The following is an 18085-nucleotide window of genomic DNA, read 5'->3' as shown; positions in this document are numbered from 1 at the left end:
TAATGCTTGTGTAACCTTTCTAGATAAAAGCTTTGCAGAACATGTTCCTCTTATGACAGAATTTCTGTCTCAAGGATTAGATAGTTACCACAAAACAGAGCAAAACTGGAAACAGGTGTGTTTTTTATATAGAGAGTGAGATTTACTTCAGACAAGTAATATGGATCTTTACATTGTAATTTGGTTTTCACAGCGAGTTCAGAAGCTGACGAACACAGAAGTCTGGAGAACATAACTGAAGAGGAAGAACCAAATGAGAACGATCCAGTTCAAACAGATACAGCCGCCGACACAGATGGAAGAAGAACAGGCGTCATAGGTACAATTTACTATATTCATGAGTACAATATTATTTGTATAGTTTGATGAATATTAAATTTAATACATTTCTTGGTTTTCAGCACTTTTGAAACAAATGTATGAGAAAACTAAAAAAATAGAACGAAGGCAGACAAACTTGGAAAACAATATCGAGGAGATTAAGCAACTTCTACTTTCTAGAACAGAGACTTTGACTCATCCTAAAGATTTACCAAAGCTGCCTCTACAAGCTTATGCTGATTGAAAAAAATAAATCGAGAAGAGTCACAGAAAGACTATGTTGTAAGTATAAAGAAGTTATTAATTATTCAGTATTCTCTGCTTTTTATTAACATTGTCATATCTTTTTTAGATCAAGAGACTATGTCTAGCTGCTAGAGGGACCAGTGATAAAGAATGCCAAGCGAGTGATGGAAAAATTAATGTCCAATCATGTTGGTACCTTTTACAGTTGGCAGGGAAGTAGCGGAAAAAAAGATTCATTTAAAAACACTGTTATGATGGAGACTGTAAGACGTAAGTATCTTTTAATGCTGTTATATTTATATTCACTCTACTCGTGCCACCAAAACTGTTTTTATCTTCCGCAGTTGCAATAAAAAAACTTCGTCATGATGTGGATATGGGTACTGCTGAAGACGCAATAAAAGACTGGCTCAAATCAAGAAAATTTGCCAAGAATAATGCTATTCTCTTAATATTGAATAATGTGAAAAAAAAATTTTGTGTCCATTTTATTTTTAAGATTTGTAATAAGTCTTAAATAAAAAACGTTTAGTTTTATATATATGTATATATATGTTTGGCAAGCATCACATCAAATCAAACAAACTGTCTCAGTAAACAATTTTTAAGATAAAAAGTTTAAGATTACCTTTTTGTGTCTTAAAAAATTTTGACTGAGACAGTCTTGTTTGATACGATGTGATTCTAGCTTATGGCATTTTACTTCCGTGAACACGTCTTTTCGAGAGAACGAACGATCATGTAACTTATCCCTAGGGCGGAAAAGTAAAAAGTGAAAATTTTTCTTCAATGGTGTGAAACTTTTCACTTTTCACGTTTTCGCGCTAGGGGAAAAGATACATGATTGATCGCCTAGACCGCTAACTCGACCAATCAGGATGAGGCAAAGTGGAAAGAATATCGATGGCCATTTTTTGTATGGCATTTCATGTACATACATACGTGTGCTCTATGTTCCATTGGCATATTAGACTCAAACGCTTCTTCTTACGGGGACAATTCATCAAAAGGCTGAATTTATTAATTCGATGCATCTTTCATGCGCGAGCGCTTTATTATATCGCTTGATCCATCACGAGAATTTGAATCCAAAACGATTTAAATCGTGATATGATTTATTCTCAACTAACAATGCATGAGTATCGATAATAAAAACTTAAGAGATGCCTATAAATTCAACAATATACAATAATTTATACCTTCAATCATTTATTGACGATCATAAATAATGTCATGTTTTTTAGATATTTTGAAATGTTAGTTTTTGAGAAAATTTATATAACGTAATTTCATAAATTATGTCACAGTAAAAATTTTATCGTTCTATTACATATGTATATATATTTTATGTATATATTATACAACAAAGCACTTGAAGCCCACGTACTTACTTGAGATGTGACATGCAACATTGTGATATTTCAACTATAATTAATTAAAGACAAGTAGAGAAACTTGCACATTGCTTCCTCATAGTATTTAAGTGTGCAAATAGAAACTTGCACATTGCTTCCTTACAATTTTTAAGTGTACAAGTAGATACATGCACATTGCTTCCTCATAGTTTTTAAGTGTGCAAGTAGAAACCTGCACATTGCTTTAGTTTTTAAGTGGGCAAGTAAAAACTTGCACATTACTTTCTTACAATTTTTAAGTATGCAAATTATAAATTTGCACATTGTTTCATAGTTTTTAAGTGTGCAAGTAGAAATCTGCACATTGCTTACTTATAATTTTTAAGTGTGCAAGTAGAAACCTTCGCTCACAAAGCTCCTCTTTGAGGAAGCTTTTATTTTATTCGATGCATAATTATTAGTATTTATTTATTTGGTGTTGGTTTCCTTATAGAGGAAGCTTTGTAAGCAAAAGTTTCTACTTGCACACTTAAAAACTATAAGTAATAGTGCGAGAGCCCACCGCAAAAATTTGGGTCCATCGCTTTTATGGATAAATTTACTTGCAAAAGGTAGTTTATAAGTCGTATTATCATAAACGATTGTCAGCCAAACTCGTACCCCCTGCGTTATGAGCAATAAAAAATTTATTAACAATTGGATTTCTAAGCGATTTGGGTCCATCGCTTTTATGGACGAAACTTGTTTCATTCGAAAGGGCATCAAATTCCCTTTCAGAAAATACCCGGCTGATTTGCCCTGGCCCCTGCAAAACCCAGGCTGATCATGATTTTTGACTCAACGCGCGAGTCAGATCGAGCGTGGCGTTTGAAATGCGCGCCGTAAACAAGGACAGAGCGTCACGCTTTTATTTATACTTTGGATACTATCTAATATTATAAATTTTTAAAGATTATAATTGTTATTATTTAACGTTTATGATATTATAATATTGTGTGTGTAGGGATTAATTAACACGTACTAGGATTTTTTTAGTAAAAATCGCTGAAGAAATACTACACGGAAAAAAATGATATGTAAAAAAAATAAAAAACTATCAATAAAAGATACTGTTTAGCACTGTAATTTAGTCATTTTACTGAATTTTTATTATAATTGATGTATGAACATTTAATCTTACTGTTTGAATATATATTAATATTATTATACACTGTAAAAAGCATTGATGTGCATATCAAAAATTCATTTGACGTGTTAGTAGTATCTCATTTATTTCATTGAAAAATTACGAGTTTATCATTACCCGTGGCCGAGTTACATAATAAACTGTAAATAGTCATCAGATTTCTGACAATTTTTTACAGTTTATTTTTTTCCGTGTAGTATTTGCTATGATTTTATTAAAATTCAATTAATTATAAAAAAAATGTAAAAAACTTGGAAATATTCGACAAAATTCCAATTTACATTACGTTCTCTGACAGTTCCATACTTTTTATCTGGAAATATGATATTTTTAACTATGATAAATGATAAAAGTATATAATTAACATATAAAATATAATAATATGAATGATAAAAAAATCAAAAATATTCATAATCCCTACACAATATTATAATATCATAAACGTTAAATAATAACAATAACAACAATTATGATCTTTAAAAATATATAATATTAGATAGTATCCAAAGTATAAATAAAAGCGTGACGCTCTGTCCTTGTTTACGGCGCGCATTTCAAACGCCACGCTCGATCTGACTCGCGCGTTGAGTCAAAAATCATGATCAGCCTGGGTTTTGCAGGGGCCAGGGCAAATCAGCCGGGTATTTTCTGAAAAGGAATTTGATGCCCTTTCGAATGAAACAAGTTTCGTCCATAAAAGCGATGGACCCAAATCGCTTAGAAATCCAATTGTTAATAAATTTTTATTGCTCATAACGCAAGGGGTACGAGTTTTGCTGACAATCGTTTATGATAATACGACTTATAAACTACCTTTTGCAAGTATATTTATCCATAAAAGCGATGGACCCAAATTTTTGCGGTGGGCTCTCGGACTATAAGCAATGTGCAGATTTCTACTTGCACACTTAAAAACTATGAAACAATGTGCAAATTTATAATTTGCATACTTAAAAATTGTAAGGAAGTAATGTGCTAGTTTCTACTTGCCCACACTTAAAAACTAAAGCAATGTGCAGGTTTCTACTTGCACACTTAAAAACTATGAGGAAGCAATGTGCATGTATCTACTTGTACACACTTAAAAATTGTAAGGAAGCAATGTGCAAGTTTTTATTTGCATACTTAAAAACTATGAGGAAACAATGTGCAAGTTTCTACTTGCGCCATTTTTTACTTCCATATGAATCTTATATGTATTCATACATGAGTGCATATATGATCTATTGTTCATATCTAGTTATATTTAGTATTATATATAGCCATATATAATGATATATAAACCCATATATAATTTTATATGAAGCACCAAATTTCATATACAATCACATATAATCATATATATTTATGTATATAATTATATACAATTATATCTTTTTTCCCAGGTAATTGAATCTATAACTCCTAAAATAAAGTTTATTTTTTAAATAATTTTTAAAATAAAACTTATGTCTAATAATTTCTAAATAATAATTTATTTTTTCCGAAGTTGCTTTGTTAATACATTCACACCTGACATGTTACAAATAATATTCAGATTATTATCAGAGCTCGAATATGCAGCATCGAGTACAGTTGCTGTAAAAACAGTTTTTATCTGACTAAACAACGCGGGAGACTTACGATTACATAATCGTGATATTTGCGATAAAATCAACACATTAACATACACTTTAAAAAGAGCTTTTAATAGTTTCTTTCTTCTTACACAATTTTTACCTCGAAAACATATTCCTTATCGCTTGTGACATTTGCTGCAGTGATCCGAGCTTTTCCGTGATCCCGTACGCTAGCTAGTAGCTTCTGGATTTCTATGCGCTGGACATCTGCATCTAAAAATTCACAATAATTTAAAGTTTATATTCCACGTTTGCCATTAAATTTTTAACACCATTCTATCCCAAAATAAGTCCATTGAGAATCGTTATCGAATTAATGCGCTACCTTTATAATGAATTGACACACGTAGACTTGTCTGACAGATATCGTCATTGATATCGTTATCCTCCCCTCCCCTTATATTTCTTACGTTTCTTATATATTTTTATAATAGAAATTACTTTTACTACTTTAGTAATATAAAATATATAGCATTCTAAATATTATATTTATGGCTGCTAATACTAAGATATTATACTTAGATAAGTGAAGACATAATCTATTTTTTTTTTAAATTTATTTCTATCATATTTATTCACTTAAATTAAATGTGCATTAAAACACTTCGCGATTTATTTGATGATGTCACTATTATATTACTTCTTTTTATATAAAGATTTTTAGGTAATTATACAGTAATAGGGACCACCCTCCGATGACCTTGACCTTGACATATGTTGTCAAGGTCACCCTCCTGAGTGACCTTCGGAAGGTTTTAGCCGTCGCTCGTTATTCGTTAAAAAGTTATTAACAAAAAAAGTTTTGAAAATATAGCAGCTATTTTGAGTATTGGAAGGCATAAATAACTAATATATATGTCGAAATAGTTCACGCATACACTTTTCACGCAAACCGAGGTTCACGCACACCCCCCCTGCTTTCGGGGGGTGCGGTAGCCCCGAAATAGTTCACGCATACACTTTCCACGCGAACCGAGGTTCACGCACACCCCCCCCTGCTTTCGGGGGAGGTGCGGTAGCCCCGAAATAGTTCACGCATACACTTTTCACGCGAACCGAGGTTCACGCACACCCCCCCCTGCTTTCGGGCCGGCCCGAAAGCAGGGGGGGGGGGTGTGCGTGAACCTCGGTTCGCGTAAAAAGTGTATGCGTGAACTATTTCGGGGCTACCGCACCTCCCCCGAAAACAGGGGAGGGTGTGCGTGAACCTCGGTTCGCGTGGAAAGTGTATGCGTGAACTTTTCATGCGTGGAAAGTTAATATGCGAGATGCCACATAGGTTAGTTGACGCGCTTTAAAAGTATTTAAGTGTTTAAAGCGCGTCAACTAACCTATATATGCACTTATATATACTATATTTTCCAAACTTTTTTTGTTAATAACTTTTTAACGAATAGCGAGCGATGGCTAAAACCTTCTGAAGGTCACTCGGGGTCATGACCTTGACAACATATATCAAGGTCATTAAAATCGGTGAGGTCACCAAACTTTTTTTTGTTAATAACTTTTTAATAAAAAACGAGCGACGGCTAAAACCTTCTGAAGGTCACTCAGGAGGGTGACCTTGACAACATATGTCAAGGTCAAGGTCATCGGAGGGTGGTCCCTATTACTGTATAATTACCGATTTTTATAGCGAATTCGGTTGGACGCACCAGTGCGCACTCAGTGCACATTAAAGCCGTTGTACACGAATCAACGTAAAATGTATGTCTAATATAAACGGGTTAAGTAACGAAATCCTCAATCATCTTTATTGTACTATTTGGTAAAATATGTATTGGGCATTTATCAGTCAAAATATTTGCATTTTACTTTAAATATTAGAAATTAAATTAGTGTACAACGGCTTTAATGTGCACTGAGTGCGCACTGGTGCGTCCAACCGAATTCGCTATTAGATATGCGACTAGGATGAAATCACTTGCAGACGGTCAATGACGCGTCGTCTCGGCAGCATTTTAAATATTTTTTTAGGTTCGTCTAAAAGAAATGGTAAAGTAGCACTGGCTGGAGTGAATTTTAGTCTTTCGATTAAAATGTTGCTGAGTAACGTTCTCCACGAACTCTCGTGCTTCATTTCCAACTTGATAATCTACAACTATTGCAGTTCGTACTCTCTCTCCTTTTACTGCACATATCTTTATCACTTAGGTTTTTGACGAGATGGCTCTATTATCCATGTGTTCGTATTCATATGTGAGCAGGACTGTATCAATAGAACTTTGTCGAGCTATGTTTAGTGCTGCTCGCTGTTAATCTCGTTCAGACTAAAAAATAATTTTTAAAATCCCGATTTTTGAAACAAAAATCTGAACATTTACATTGAATAAAGTGAATCGAATTTGTTACTTAAAAAAAAGTTAAATAAAAAAGTCACTCGTTAATACAAAAAAAAAATATAATACTTTATTTAATATATTTTCACAGATGACCTATCAAGAAGATTTTATTCATATTAAACATAGATTTTTTTGTATGTAATATTGTGAAACCTTGCCGCTCTTTTTACCAGTAGAATTTTTTAATAACAAATTTCAGAGTACACCTTGAATATTAGTGCAATGCAAAAAGTTGCTCAACGTGCGTCAATGGCCGCGTTCAGCAGACACAACTGTTGAGTTCGTCTTATCAACACTCTCCGTTGATTGGTTGGTTCTAAAAGTAAGACTAGTAAGAGCCAATCACGTTCGACTGCTACTCAACAGCTTGGTTGCACTTCAGCACAATGGCTGCGTTCAGCAGAATGCAACAGTTCTCAACCGTTTTATGATTATCTGCTGAACGATTCTAAGCGCACTCAAAGTCTCAACACGTTCACTCAGCAGTCGCCGTGATTTTCAGCAAATTAAAAGTACGCTAAATCTCAAGCAAAACGTTATCAGTAAAATAACTGTTTATAGTGTATCGACATTGCTGAGAATGTATGAATATAAATATACATATACAAATATTATTTACAACATAATAGATACAGTAAAAACTCATAGAAAGTTACAAAATGGTATGTATAAATATTAGTATAAGAAAATAAAAAAATATATTATAATTATACCTTCTGATGATGTTTGCGGCACATCTTGTAATATATCATGCATTCGTACTATTTCTTGGTAATTTTCTTCAAAATAATTATTGAAAAACTTTACATAAGTTCTTATAAGTACATGACATTTAATTAGTAAGTATGATAATTGTTCAGCAGAGAATCATAAAACAATTGCAATACTGTTTCGTTCTGCTGAACGTAGCCAAAATGAGAAAATTGACTACATTTATACCCTGAATTTAGGCCGCGGTCTATACCTCAAATTCGACCTAAATTATTTATGCCCGTTCTAGACTGGAGGATGAGCCGACTCTCGGCTGATCCGCCTTCTATAGTGTACGTGACATAAACTATACATAAACAATAGATTTTTACCCGTCTACACCACTCACTCGGATGAGCCGAGAGTCGGCTCATCCTCCAGTCTAGAACGGGCATAATGCCGCATAAGGCCGCCTGCTGTAAACATTTGATAGGCGACCGGACCTGGCTTCAGGTCAGGCCGCGTATTTTAGTGACCCGACCTGAAATAGGCCGTTATCATTTGCGATTTAAACGCGCGATCACACGCAACGCGTCCTAAAAGTTTTATTTGCTTGTTCGGATTTGCTGCAATTCAGGGCGATCCCAAATACGATCCCGTCAATTTTTAGGTTTCTTTCGGTGTAAACGAATGATGACTAGTCACAGTACTTCGGGTCACAATACAGGTCAGGCCGCGATCAGGTCGCTGGGTGTAAACGTAGCCATTAATTTATAAAAAAAAACCGCAAATCAGGATGCGTCCGTGCGATTCGACGAGAAGCTGCAGCCCAGGCAACGTTCACGTTGTAGGCGCGTGGCGAGGCATTGGGAGGAACGCTAAGTAAATAACAACGGCATAAACGAAATTTCTAAGTGTGCAAATTTGGAGTTTGTACATTGCATCATCAACATTTTATTGCGCTTACAAAACTCCTCTTATGAGGAAACTTGTATTTTATTTAATGCATAATTATTAGTATTTATAATTTAGTATAGTATAATTTGGGTTTCTCACAGAGAAAGTTTTATGAGCACAATAAAATGTTGACGAAGCAATGTGCAAATTCCTAATTTGCACACTTGTTTATTTTTATATTTTGACAGAAATTTTACGGGCTTCATCCTGTTCCGAGTGCCATTCCATTGAACTTTACGACCCGGGGGCAGGTCTTTAATCAGTTTTTTTTATACAATATTAAAAAAAAAGAATCTTTTGACCGATTATCGCCGAATTCAATACTTCAATTCAATACTAATCTTTCTTTAATGATACTTTATCGATTAAAAAAAAGTTAGTTCGGAATTTCCAAATTTGCGGAAGTTAGAGCAACCACGGATATTTCTCACTAAATTTCTATTAGAAAAGAATCCTTTTATTGATTATCGTTAAATTCAATATCAACTTTTATTTAATAATACTTTATTAATTAAAAAAAATACATTTTTTTTTATTAAATGGATTTTCTCCCAATGCTATTGTTACATCAAATGCTGCTGCAAATACACCATATAATGTTAGGCTCGGTTGCTTTGTAACTTCTTCAAATATTACATTATTCTAGGTGTCTAGAATATGTGTCTAATATGTGTTCTACTAATAATAATCGACAAAAATTATTTGTATTCTGTAATTTTCATTAATTTTAAGAAAGAAACATAAATTACGCTTAATGATCGATCGCAGTCACTTATTTATGTGTCAATAGCTTGTACGAACTGTCATGTGAAACATATTAAAGAGCGATTCTACTCGTATCCCATTAATCACAAAGACCTTATTGTGTTTATACGTTACTTACACGAAAACATAACTGAGGAAAAAATATCTAGGTAATTCTTTAAAGTTCAATATAATAAAATAATTAAATATATTAATAATGAAAGAGATAAACTATTGTTTGACTAGAATCATTTCTGGATGGTCGAATATATACATATACATTCACGAAAGCGATTGCGGAACACCTTCTCAGAGATGAGAGCGGAGATTTCTTGCCAGTAGGAATATTTTGACCTGCAATAGGTAACAGAATAATTATAAAAACTAGCAGTTTTATTGCTAAAGAATTTATTAAAGATTTAACGGCGAATGCGAGTCGGGCGCGGAACGTGGTACGCAAATAAAACTAAAACGTGTATTTAAATGTGACGAACGTTTTGGCTCTTCTTTCGAGCCATCTTCAGCATTTATTAAGAAAAGAAGATTTATTCTATTCCTCTGCGGAGCTCGAGGTAGGAAGCTCCTTTCTTGAGGAGATGCCGTGACAAAGCGAGCTGGTACGCACGGTTATAGTGCACATTTCTACACAAGGTCTGCAGCAGTCAAAGAAGTACAAAAATTGAAAAGTCGCAGTAGTTTTGACTACTTAATAAATGCTGAAGATGGCTCGAAAGAAAAGCCGAAACGTTCGTCACATTTAAAGGGAGAACCTGGTTTAGAAAGCTAAAAAAAAGAAGATTAAAAAAAATTTTTTTTGTTGACAATAATGCAGTTGAGGTTTCTAAACCTTTTACAATATTTAACTGCTTATTTGAAGAGGTAAAAAAAAATTTATATTGTAAATTAATTGCAAAATTGCGCCGTGGTGTATCTCTAATCAGGGCGTATCGCCAACCGAGTTGTCAATCTGCGGGAAAAATGTAGTCCGGTATTTTGATCTGAAACAAAAAAACCAAAAAAATTATTAATTTTCATGTATTTTTATTCTATATGAACCAGAAACATGGTTAAAAAACTGTAAAATACAAAATTTTTTAGCACTTGAACAAAAAAATAACATTTTTGAGAAAAAAATCTTCCGTTTTTATACAATAACAATTATTTAAATTAATGTTTTTACCAATGTTTGAAGTTCACATAGAATGGTTGTTCATTCTTTAGCTAACGCACTTTGAATCAAATCGATTGATCAATTTTTTTTTCTATCTTTTCCGCATATTTTAAGAAAGTACGAAAATGAAATTTCGAGAAAAACGCGTTTAAAGTTTGCGGTACAAAAAATATCATTTATTGGTGACTTACCGCAATCTTATGCTAATCAGCTATACCAGGGCCATACTACAAGCCTTCAGCTTCTTTATAAAACTCGTTTCGTTACATTTGCTCCAGTTTACGAGCTGTGCGAGCCTCCTTGATCGTGCTGCTTCGGCGCCGCTCCCCTTTCGTAACTCGCTGCGCATCATAATTATCAGCAAACATTTTGCACTGCTGGCCGATATTGATTTCTAATAACTGAATCGTTAATAAAATGGCAGTATAGTCTTCATTAAAGATGCCAGTAGCCAAATATGCAGCGATTTGAACAATTTTGAAGCCCGAATTTAGGTGTTTGGGAGCGATACGCCACACAGTCGAATTGAAAGATTCGTTGGAATTTTCTTTCAGTGCGCCCGCCTAAACACCTAGTCAAAAGTCAAAAGATCTTTATTGCTGTCAAGTAATCCGGACAAAAGAACCAAGGGACAGAGCGCACGGCCCGCTCCGGCCGAGCGCTCGTATACCTGCGCGACTCTAACTCATTATGTGTTCTATAACTTTTAAAATACTTCGAATTAGGCTCTGAAACTTTGGGAATATATTCTTGAATTGTTTAACTATCGATTAAGCAAAAAAATTTGAAAATTTTGACTTTATAAACCAGGTTCCCCCCTTAACATTCGCCGTTAAATCTTTGACACTTTCACGAGTCTCATTATATTATTAAATTTATTAAATAACATTTATATTTAATAATTTTCAACTGCTTTGCATAATTATGTGTTGTGAAAGTCTACAATTGTAAAATAATAGTAAACAATCGCGGATGTGTGTGAGTGCGTATTATATGTCGCGTTTAGCAAACAATAAGTTTGATTCATGCGAATCTACATAACAATGAATAATTAAGATTTCTTTAGTTTTTTCTAGCACCAATGAACTACTTGTCGGATGGATAGAAAATATGTTTGGGCCACTAGGCCTTATGGTGCCTTTGCTACTTGGAATCACAAGATTTTATCGTTATACTCCCGATTTCGGAACAGATATAGTGCTCGTCGACTTTGCTGTTTGTTTGTAGGAGGAAGAGAAAGGTGAAAAGAGAAGGAAGAACGAACTGAAAGCAGAATCAGGGAACAGAGAGCAGAGAGACGAGACAAGAAGGGTGACGAGGTAACGCAGGAGCGGGGTAGAGAGACAGAGAGGTAACAGGAGGAGAGAAAGGGTGTGAAGGGCGAAGGAAGAGAAAGAAAAAAAGAAATGGGAACTTTAAGAGGAAAGCGGGGATATGGAGTGGGTGGAGGAGTTGGCGAGGGGAATAGCGAAGGTAGGGGAGGAGCTGGAGAAGATTAGGAAGCTTATTGAAGGCAGAGAGGGGGGAGCGGGTACGAGCAAGAGGATAGAGGTGAAACAGGCGAGCGAGGAGGGTAAAAGAGGAAGGAATGGGAGAAAGAGTAGGCTAGGAAGGAGGGGAAGGGAAGAATGTAGAGAAGGAGCTGGAAAATGATAAGGGTCGAGGAAGGGAAGGAGGGAACAAGAATGTAAAAGGCCGCTACGGCCAGGTCGCGAGGAGGAGGTTGTGTAAGAGGTTTGGGTACGTTCAAAAAAAAGAAATGCCATCTAGATTGGATAATCCAAATTTAAAGTTTATATATGATTATATATAATTATATATAATCTTTTTTTATATTTTTAACACATCAAATTTAATAAATTCTATTATTTAAAATTTAAACAGTAAAATATGTGTACGTATACATATAAAAATAAAATTACATTATTTTATACTAGAAAAATGGTATTTTTACGCAAATTTATTATTTATTATTTTAATCAAACATTAAAAAAAATTATATAATTATATCTAATTTGGCGCAATTATATATAAGTTTGTATATAATTTAATGTATTTCAACTCGAAAAAAATTTTAATATAACTTTGCATAATTTGATATGGAGTTATAAATATTTTGATATAATTACATATAATTATTTACTCGAAAAAGACTTTTAATATAACTTTACATAATTTGATATAGAGTTATAAATATTTTGATATAATTACATATAATTATTTACTCAAAAAAGAGTTTTAATATACTATTGATGTATAATTCGATGTGAAGTTATACATATCTTGATATAATTACATGTAATTATTTACTTAGAAAAGAATTGTAATATAATGTTGCATAATTTGATATGGAGTTATAAATATTTTGATAAAATTGCATATAAATGAATACATAAATAGATCTTATTATATATGATTATATATAATATGATATAATTAGATAAAATTGTATATAAACATTTTTTCCAAAACTACTCATTGTCAGATTTGAACGTTTTTTTTTTAAATGTAGGTAATTAAAAACACTACAATGTTTATGGGTTAAAAATTGACGCTTTAATTAATTATTATTAAATAATTATTAAATAAAAATTTATTAAATAAACAATTAGCGTCAAACCCATAAACATTGTAGTGTTTTTAATTACCTACATTAAAAAAAAAAAACGTTCAAATCCGAGTAGTTTTAACCGGTTCCTAGATAAAAACCTAATTTGCCTCCACTACATTAAGAGGACCGGTTCACCGGTTACAATCGTAGCCAAAAGTTTCGCGCGCGTTTAGCTGTCTTTCCGTACAGCGCGACTTTCTCTCCACTCGACAATTTTTAGCGTAGACTGTACAGTGTTGCCACTTCTCCATGCTGACACACTTCTAAATACTGTCAAAATACCATCAAAATACCGTTAGAATTTCGTGAAGAACTTCGGATTACAATTACACATAAAGTGTACCGCTACGTATCCCCATTTTGTAATATGTCATTCCTAATATAATCATGCATCATATATTAGTTTTTTAGCAAAATACATAATCAATTTCTGAGCTGTGTGAAGTTGGCCTCCCTACTACTTAAAATCCAATAATAACTATTACCATTCGTTTGGTGGTCGTTTGGTGGTGTTTGGTAGTCCATTCCCGATGATTGGTAGTCAAAACTGTAATTAATAATACGAAAAAAGACATATGCGCGTGAAGTTAGCCCTCCCTCTTGTAAAACTCGGCTTTCTAGATTGCGTATATTATTATAACTGTAAGCATTTGTTTAGTGGTCGCGTGCTGACGTTTGGTAGTCTATTCCCGCTGGTTGTTAGTCAAAGTGTCAAAACTGTAATCAATAATACAAAAAAAAAAGACATACGCGTGTGAAATTAATCCGGTTGGACTAATTTAGGATTTGATAGATTTTATAAAAATATCGATTTAATTATAATAATTGCAAATATGCATATGCAAAGAACGTAAAATATTTTACAATAAACCTATTTTTATAAAAATATAAAAATTTAGAATAAAATTGTATGTGATCACATTATTATCAGCTATATACATTGATAACAAATTTATATTAGTTGTACCTGAATTTTTTAAATGTTGTTAGCACGCACAAAACAAGGTGTAATCTGTTAAATTTTTGTCTATGTTATTCATTTTTTATTTATTTTATATTTTTGTAACTAAATATTGTTTAATTATATTAAGCAATAATAGTGTGAAATATTCATGAAGTACGATTTAAGTGGTACGCATTCGGCAACTCTTCCTTACTTGTTTATGTTAATAACGAGGTTGTGAAAGTGCTAATAATAAACTTGTCTAAAGAAGCCTTGACTTTTTATGTCTCAGTGGAATTTCTCAACAGGAATGGTCGCATACCCTATAAAAGAACAAGTTTTCTCCTACAGTCTTCAGTCTTCGAAATGAAGTGAAGTGAAAGACATTCGATCTAGGAAATCAAAACTGTGAGTATTAACCTGAGTAATATATATATATATATATATTTTTTTTTTTTTTTGAAGATATATATTTTATTTGCTTGCCCGCGCATCGCGCGGATGTATATATAATATTATACGATAATATATATATAATATATATACAATATTATATATATATATATATATATATATATATATATATATATATATATATATATATATATATATTCGGTTCACAACGATAATATTGTACAAGCAATAGATTTTGTAAAATAACCAGTTAAAGGCATTATATATAAGTTCATAAATACAGAAGTTATATTATTTACGTACATATTGTTAAATTAAAACTTTGTATCTTCATTATATTAATTGAAACTTTATATATGTACCAAAAAAAAATATTATAAATCCTAACTCTTGCATTTTTTTAACGATAAAACTTATTTAGAAATGAGTTGTCGTATCCTTAGCGCGCTGTTTGAATTGATTCTCAGATATTCCAACCTATATAAATAACGATGTCTAATGGCATTATATTGCCTTGAAGATGATTGCCTTGATAGATATACACATAAAGCGAATAAGAGTGTATAAATATAGCGTATCTGAATAATTTACTGGTAATAGCTTTGCTCGTAAAAAAGAGGTTTTGCGTCATGGCGATTGTATCTATAATAATTACCTGAATTGAATAAAAACATCCCACGCGATTGCAATTAAAGCGTTTCCGGTGAGATCAACGGGGATAAAATTTGCAGGGATATAAAGATTGCATACACGGAGAAAATTTTATAGTAAATATTACTATGGTGTCGCACTAGCTGCGGACCATCGAGGAATTTTAAGTTAAATTACTATGTTTATAAAAATTACGTTATTTTATCGTTTTTAAAACAATAATTATAGTATTTTAACTTGAAATTCCTCGATGGTCCGCAGCTAGTGCGACACCATAGTAATATTTACTATAAAATTTTCTCCGTGTACGACTAGCGGTTCATTAGCGATAGATGTTCAGACTTTACTGGATACACCAAACCTTCAAAACTCTATTTATCTTTGCTATTGTTTGAATTATCTGGATTATATGTATACAAGTATTTACATAATTTTTACACATTTTTTTACACATATTATTTTTCTTCTATTAAATATTCATTTTAAGGGGATATACCACCCTTCTTAGAGCGTGGCATATCTTATCAAGTTTACGATCTTAAATGATCTTCAAACGGGTTTAATCGTCGCTAACATTAAAAAGTTAATAATAAACAGAATAAAATAAATAGACAAATGACGAACGTAATATAATCTTAATTTTACTAAACATAAATTTTATTACATGTATCTATATCTATTGCAAAATAAATACGTAGGTAGTTGAAAGACTTTTCTTAAATAAACATGATAAGAATTTTGTACAATTCATATAATATACACTCTACCGCTCATTGATTTCAATACATCCCCAGATTCGTTGATTTCTCTGTAAAGGATGAACATGATACGTGTGTTTCGCACAGAAATGAATGCACTTGCTGTTATAAACACTTTACTTGAATGCATCGTATTTTTATATATTACTATATAGCTTTTTAGTATAGACCTCTACCTAAACCCTCTTATTTTTTTGATCGTAGACGTTTTTTTGCACTTTAAGTTATATTTTTAACATACATATGTACGTACACATACATTAATTTATATATATATAGATATATTTATATAAATCCTTGAAAACTGTGGTTCTCGAAAAAACCGGGCTCTAACAATCGGATAATCTAACTTCTAACTTCTAACAATAGTATACGTGACGTAAACTATAGATTTTCAGTATCAAAAGTGAATATGGGAACACTATACGGTGAAGCTATACGGTGAAGAGAGTCGGGATTCAAGCTTCACACGAGATAACATCTGACAGGAAGTAACGCGCGTAATACATCGAAATAATCAATTAGCATTGCGGAAAACAGGCAACAATAAATTCGATTATCGACTTAACGCGGTCTTTTTAAGAGTGGAGCTGTACCAAAAAAAAATATATAAATCCTAACTCTTGCATTCTTCTAACGATAAAACTTACATATATATATATGCTTTTTCTACATATTTTTACATTTGCTCATTTATAATGTAGAACATATTTTCTACGATTTAGAAATATCAGACTCGAAAGTCGCACATTCATATTGGCATGTTAAAACATTCATGCTCAAGACATTACAGCCTTGAAATAAGATCCGATTATAAAGACGGGTTTATGAAATATCTTAGACAGAATCAGATGGTGCTTAAATAATAATCGAATGATAAATTTGGTAAATCTAAGTAATAATATTTTAGGAAAGAAAGGGAGAGAGAGAAAGAGAGACAGAATTTATTTTTATAATATTATTTTAATATAGAAATATAAGTCCTCATACACACATATACATGCAATTATAATTTTTCGTAAACTGTAATTTTCGTAAACTGAAATATTTAAAGCAATAATATTCTGGAGATTATTTATTCAACTAGAATTAAATATTACAAAATAAAAATATCGAGGAATTTATCATTGCATTGATCTCACCGGAAACGCCGCGTGGGATGTTTTTATTCAATCAGCTAATTATTATATATACCTACAGTCGCCATGACGCAAAACCTCTTTTTTACGAGCAAAGCTATTATAAATAAATTATTCAGATATCCTATATTAATACACACTTATCCGCGCTCAACGTGTGCATCTGATAACGATGAAAATAATTATTTTTAAATTATAGTTGCAATTATTATATGGGAACACAGCTATACAGTGAAGAGAGTCGGGATTCAAGCTTCACACGAGATAACATCTCACAAGAAGTAACGCGCGTAATACATCGAAATAATCAATTAGCATCGCGGAAAACAGGCAACAATGAATTCGATTATCGACTTAAGGCGGTCTTTTTAAGAGTGGAGGTGGAAGAGAAGAAAAAGTGGAAAACATTACATAAGCAAAAAAACTTCTTAATCGCAATAAATCATTTACATATAGTATTCTTAAAAACGGAAACACCATGTTATCTTATTGTCAATCGCTGAATATTTTCATAATTAAAGGTCTTGAAACTGAATTGAAAAAAATTGTAATCAGACGCGTGAAGATTAAAGTCCATTGCTACATAAATTAAATGAAGCGATTCCATTAATGTAAATCTTGATCTACTTTATATTTTACTTGTATTTTTTCACATGTTTTCTTTGTCTGTAATGCATAAATTTTAATAAATAAAATAATAGTATAATGTATAATATAATATAATCGACTCAAAAATAATTAGAGATAATTTGACAAATATTGTTTCAATGATTTAAATTAAAAATATGAATAATTACAACCAACATGCAATAAAAATAGCGTCAAATATTCTAATAAAATGTTATCTGTGTGCTAACTACAATATTACAATTACTCGCGCAAGTTTCTAAATCAAGAAAAAAGTATCTATCTTTCTCACACAATTACAGGCGCTAAGC

General features: G+C 32.3%; 1 long non-coding RNA gene and 1 pseudogene across 1 annotated transcript; one reads left to right on the top strand and one right to left on the bottom strand.

Annotated features, from left to right (window-relative positions):
- Positions 1–195: 195 nt before the first annotated feature.
- LOC139824497 (uncharacterized) lies at positions 196–1114 on the top strand (annotated as a pseudogene).
- Positions 1115–10263: 9149 nt separating this feature from the next.
- Positions 10264–11608, bottom strand: LOC139824499 (uncharacterized). The gene is made up of 2 exons (XR_011735130.1): positions 10823–11608; positions 10264–10458 (listed from the first exon to the last, which is right to left on the bottom strand). It is a non-coding gene; the product is annotated as an uncharacterized lncRNA (long non-coding RNA).
- Between the last annotated feature and the right edge of the window lie 6477 nt (positions 11609–18085).

The sequence above is a fragment of the Temnothorax longispinosus genome, unplaced genomic scaffold (genome assembly GCF_030848805.1).
Source record: "Temnothorax longispinosus isolate EJ_2023e unplaced genomic scaffold, Tlon_JGU_v1 HiC_scaffold_40, whole genome shotgun sequence".
NCBI lineage: Eukaryota > Metazoa > Arthropoda > Insecta > Hymenoptera > Formicidae > Temnothorax > Temnothorax longispinosus.
This window is presented reverse-complemented; position numbering and strand designations above follow the sequence as displayed.